Source organism: Quercus robur, chromosome 6 (assembly GCF_932294415.1).
Source record: "Quercus robur chromosome 6, dhQueRobu3.1, whole genome shotgun sequence".
Classification (NCBI taxonomy): Eukaryota; Viridiplantae; Streptophyta; class Magnoliopsida; order Fagales; family Fagaceae; genus Quercus; species Quercus robur.
In genome coordinates this window covers 50,015,547-50,021,896 of record NC_065539.1, presented here as the reverse complement: position 1 = coordinate 50,021,896, position 6,350 = coordinate 50,015,547, and positions in this window count along the sequence as shown.

Here is a 6,350-nt window from a genome sequence, read left to right as displayed (position 1 = left end):
TCTTGCAGAATGACATCCTTGGCAATTGTCATCTTATATTTTTCATATTTGGGTCCGATTTTCTGCTTTGAACACATGTTTACTCTTCCTTTTTCTAGCAAACTTGTGTCTAGAATTCATTAAACACTTGAGCCTTGACTATTTCCCAGATGTATGTATAGTCTCCCGTCTCACACACACACACCAAACTGTGTGTGAGACGGGAAACTACACATACTAAGTAATTACAGGGGGCATTAACCTCATAAACTACATCAACTGAACCTTCAACACTTTTTGCTCACAAGAAGTGTCACATAATTATCCCAATCCGAACGTACACATGCATATCTAATGGAAATGATGATTCCGTTAAGAATGGGAAACATAACTTGCCTGGGTTAGTGGTGCATGTGGAGAGCTCCTCCCAAGGAGACAAGGACTAATTAATTCATTCATGCCTATGTTGAATGTTTATGTTTATTCCCTCATGAAACTCAATTCTTTAGGGAGATCTAAAAAATGATCCAAATCCCAAACCAAAAGAAACAACTTGGAAACTTTTTAATTGCAACTCCTGCAAATCAAGTAGATGCAAAAAGATGTAATTGGATCTTGTATTGAAAGGCTGTTCCTAGTAAGATATTATTCCTCTCTAGTCTATATATAAAAATTAACAAAGAAAACACACACGCGCACACATATATATAAATTAAAAAAGAAAACATTTATCGCATAACCTCGTACCAACTACCAATAATGTTTGCATGCTCGAAGAAAAAGGGAGTGCATGCTTTCTTGCAAATGGCAGGTGGATAGTTTGTGTAAAAGGCAAAAGGTATCTCTGGATTTCAAATTTTCATAAAACTTACGAAACGAGAACGTAATCAGTTGTCAGTTATCACACAACCTCGTACCAATATTATAGCAGTTTTTTTGGTAAATCTAGCAAGTGCAACCAAGCTTTGACACTATATATATATACGAAGAGATAACATTAAAAAACAAACATTTGGCAAATACAGTAATTTTGCTTTTTCTTACTACATAACAATTTTATTCTTACAATTACAAATACACGTGACTAACAACTAGGCAACATCACCATAGAATAAGATCCTTTCCTTTCATGGTTACAATTTTATTTTTTAAATCTAAAAATGTATTAAGTGCCACACTATCTAAAATTTTAAATAATATGGTGCTTGATACATATTTATATTATTTTATTTAATATAAACCATGAAATGAATTCATTTCAAATGGAGAGGATCTAAAGCTAAATTTCAGTTTCTTCAATTACGGCAACTTTTGTGTCCAGGTATGTAAGTACATGGACTTGGGGAAGAAGGTGGAACCTGTGCTCGTTTTTGAGTAATTGACACCTTGATTGCTGCAAGTTTTGACTTCATGACATCCAAAGGCCTTGCAGCTTCAAGAGGCTTGACGCTAAAAATAAAGAAGGCGAGAATCACAGCCTTTACAATGTTGGAAATTGAGAGAGTTTTCCCAAACAACATATTTTGCTTCATCAAGAAAGGAAAGGATGTGTATTTGTAATATTTGTCTTTTTTATGTCTCACAAATTGCATGAGAATGGGATTTTAATTTATAGAATAAATAAAGCAAACGACCACCCCCCCCCCCCCCCCCCACAAAAAAGAAAAAAATGGTTGTGAAAACACGACACAGTGATGATTAATTTAATTAATCTTGATCTGACTTTAATACTTCATAATGGGAGAAAGGGCTCCAGAAATGTCAATCATCAATTATGATTTATGAACTATGAAACCAATGTGCTGAATTTTTTGGCAAAGAGCGTATATGATCAGCAATAGCGCAAATTGTGTTCTATGATAGCCCATCTTTTTAATTTATTGACTTTTTTTATTATGAGAGGTAATTGGGTTTTCTAACCTTTAGTCCGTTTGTTATGGACAACTCCATTTGAACTTTAATATAGTTTTGTGCAAATTAATCATAATACTACAGTTTTACATAAAGGGAAATATATATATATATATATATATATGTAGGTACTCAGAAGTTGGTGGCCTAAGACCACTTAAAACAGTAGTGCCTTATCCTCCAAACCAGGCCCAAACAATAGAATTTCTATAGAGAGTGGGAAAACGGTTCAAGTATAATTATAAGCTAAGTTAAAGTCTTCAGCCGAAGAGCCCAAAGTAACAAAGAGGATCAATTCACGTAATAATTGAGAATAATGCTCTTCTTAGGCAGGTTCGAAGTCTAGTTTTTATATATGATTAATAAAAGTTCTATACCAGGCAATGCACTGTTTACTTTCTAGTTTATCTCTTTCTTCAATAATCATGTTCATCTCCTTAATTGGGAGGTTTCCCTCCCTTATATATCATTCTTCCTTGCATCCTAGCCCTCTACCTGTATGCCTCAGGACTTTTCTCAAAGCACTTGTCCCATCAGAGTTCTCTTGAAGGTGGTAGAAGGGGCTACTAGCTGTGAAATTACTGTTCAGGTGTCATTTCTTCATTAATACAGCTGATAAGATTGTTGCAGTGCATTCAATGTGGAGCGGGAAGGTGCACCTTTACAGGAAGCTCCCTCCCACCGACCTAGCCCCTTCCCATGTTCCTTTCTCTTCTAATTGGGTTCTCACAAAATGCTATCCCGCATCTCCTTCCATTCTTGGGTCAATAAAGTCCTCGGGCCGGATACACTTCCATGGGTGGGATCGCGTGTGATGCTTCATATTCTGTCTTCTTTAGCCCTCAGACACCCTACAATATATATATATTAGGTATGACAATACCAAGTTTGTCATAATGCATGCCAATTGGAAAGAAGAGATGGAAACTTGGAAAGGAAAAGAGAATACTCCTATAATGCTATGGACAGCTAAAAAGCCTTATAATTCAACTAGTTAATGACTCTTAGGATATATTTGATAGACTGTAATAGTAATTATATAGGAATAAGAAAGGTTATTACAAGGAATACAAGATGTTGTAATGTAATACTTATTACTATTATTTTATTTGGTGACAGCACAATAATGGAACCCTGAAGATAATAGAATGAAAGCATTTTAAATCAAACTTAAGATATATTTTAGAAAATATCTTATTCATAGAATTATACTTCCTAATATATATATATATATTAAATTTGAAAGAGAGATTAGTTATTTTTTATGAATTTTTATTTTTATAATTATTATGTACCTATGGAAAGTTTGTTTACTTGGAAATATATTAATTTTAGAAATTAATATACCTACTAAGGGATAGCTATTATAACAATTTTATAAATAAATAGTTATTCCTCATTTTAAAAAATAATTATCTATAAGGAATGAGTACTCCTTATAATAAAAATATAACTAAACTACTGAATAGTTAAATCATATGAATAACTATTACATTTCAGTGTTTATTACAGTCTACCAAACGTATCCTTAATATTTCCAATGGAGACATCCAATATTCAAATTCTCTCTTCCCCATTGTAACTTTGTAATAAAAATATAATCAAACTACTGAATAGTTAAATCATATGAATAACTATTACATTTTGATAGTTTTTAGACCCCTTAAAAACACAATTGGATTAACCTAGGTAATTAGCCAAGTTGTTACTTAGTCCAAATTCCAAATCTAGGTTATCACAATCAAACAATCATATCATGCATAGCAGTGGAAAGATAAATAGCACAAAGATATGATCACCCAAGAAACCAAACCAGTAAAAACTTGGGAAGGATTTAACCTAGCTATCCTCAAGGTAAACCTGAATCCACTATCTTGAAAGAATTGAAATTCATACAATAAGACTTACAAGCCCCCACGCTTGACTTCTTATTGCTACCCACCAGTAGAACTTACTGGCACGACCACGTGCAAACTCCGAATCTACGGACTCCTTCTTTCTTGGATTCTCCAGCAAGTACAAACATCCCCGCTTGTGTTTCTTTAAGTTCTTATGTCAGCAACTGAATGATCATCAAGCTCTTGAACGAATCTCCTTCTTGATAATCCTAAGCTTGTGTAAAGGAAAACTCCTCACAGATCTCACAAGAGATTTACACAAACAGCAATATAAGCAATACTAAAACGTGGCTAGGGTTTGCCTTTTATACCTAGGGCAAATTAGAAAATCCTAAACGTTTTAAAACAAAACTAGGCCTGAGTTGGAATTATGCAGAAAACGCCTCTGACCCGATTTTCGATTGATCGAGCCTAAACTTCGATCGATCGAATTAGGCCGAGAAGTTTAAATAACTTCTGCAACATTTTATTCAAACTTTACATAAATGAACCAACTTTGAGCAAGTTTAAACACGACTAAACATATTGTTTTGATCATGGTTTACCAACAATATATATTAGAGTTCTAAATACATAAAATCCTAAGTCTTTAGAACCTAACACATTTTAGTGTCTATTATAGTCTACCAAACGTATCCTTAATATTTCCAATGGAGACATCCAATATTCAAATTCTCTCTTCCCCATTGTAACTATTGTATTATATATATATATATATATATATATATAAATGGACAAGTCCGAGCTACAAAGATAAGTTTTTATGATAACATAGGCTAATGATTAATGACCAAAATGTTGTTCCATGCCTATCCCTCCCTTATATTTGTAACATGATAAGATTTAGGTACAATACACATTAAAGATTCAAATTAAATGCAAACATATATGATTGCATTGGCTAATAAAATATAAAAAAATATTATATTTTCCATGGCAATTAAATTCAATAAAGTTATGCATTTGAATTTAATCGAAAAATCTAATGTAGTGCACCCATTGGCTAAGTCAAGATTTAACTTTAAGGGAACAAATTAATAACTAACCTCATGAAAGATAAATATTTTGTTTGTTTGTTATGTGTGTATATATATATATATATATATATATATATGGGTTGAGTTTAAGTTATACTTGGTGTAACTCTAAGCAATGTTACACCACCCAATAACTTATTATTGAATTCATATTTTAAAAAACCAACCGTTGGATTACGAGTCTATTTGGATACTGTTTATTGTTGAAAACTGAAAACACTGTAGTAAAATAATTTTTAAATTTGTGAATAGTATTGTGGGACTCAGTTTTAAAGTTTTTTTTTTAATAAAGTACTTACGGGTCCCGTGAACAATGCATGGAACCCACTGGAAAAGCATAATTTTGCTTTCTCTTCCTGCACTGTAGCCATGGGTCCCACATCTGAAAACGTGAAATGCTTTTCTCAAAAAAAAAAAAAAAAAAAGTGAAACACAGATGCAAGTGCTTTTCAGCACTATCCAAACATAGTCTCCATATTCTATATGTTTTCAACATGCATGCTAATTTCTATGTCAAATGGATATAATTTATCATTCGATTTATAAACTTATCTTTTATGCATTATTTTAAACTACAAAAACTTAAATTTAAATAATTTATTGATAACATGACTATTGATCTCTAATCATCTTAAAATTTTGTAAGCATGGAAAATATATGAAAATAATGTAATCCAACGGTTGATTTTTTAAAATATAAATTCAATAATAAGTTATTAGGTAGTGTAATATTGTTTAGAATTACACTAGGTGTAACTTCAACCTCTCTCTCTCTCTCTCTCTCTATATATATATATATATATATAATTGTATTGTACTTTTTTTTTTCATGGTCAAAATTTTACTGATAATAATTCTCATGTTATTTTTAGTACTTAGATAAACCTGAAGTAAAACATATGTCGATTTTTATAACAGTCTTAACCACATGTCTTGTGCATATAAAACTTTAGAGTTAACTTAAAACAACATCAAATATCAAATTACGGATCCTATTTTATCATTATATTTTAATTTTATTACTTACATACCCATTTTATTAAAAATAATAACTTATTACATAACTAATTTGAACTCTTAATACTTTTGAAATGTAAAAGAAATAAAAATAAAAATATTTTCAATTAAAACTTTTGCTTATTTACTTTTCTTTTTCTTTTTTCCTATATTTGTTTTCCTTTTATAACTTTTGAAACCTTAGAAATATTGATAAAACATGAAGAAAAAAATTATTTTTTTCATTGAATATTGACATATAAAATAAATATATGAAAAAAAACATAAGGAAATGTAATTTTTTTTTTTAATTTAAAGTATAAATAAAGAGGAGTGTTAATTTTTTTGGTGGCTCGGGGGCAAATGCCTTCGCTCCCCCCCTCCCCTTTGGCTTCACCCTCTTGTCTGTGCTGTAAATAAGTTATATCCTTAATTTGTAGCCAGCCATTTTAAATAATTCGATAATTCTTAGTCGGCAAAATATTTTTAATTATTGAAATGATAAATCGTGATTAACGTGTGATCCTAT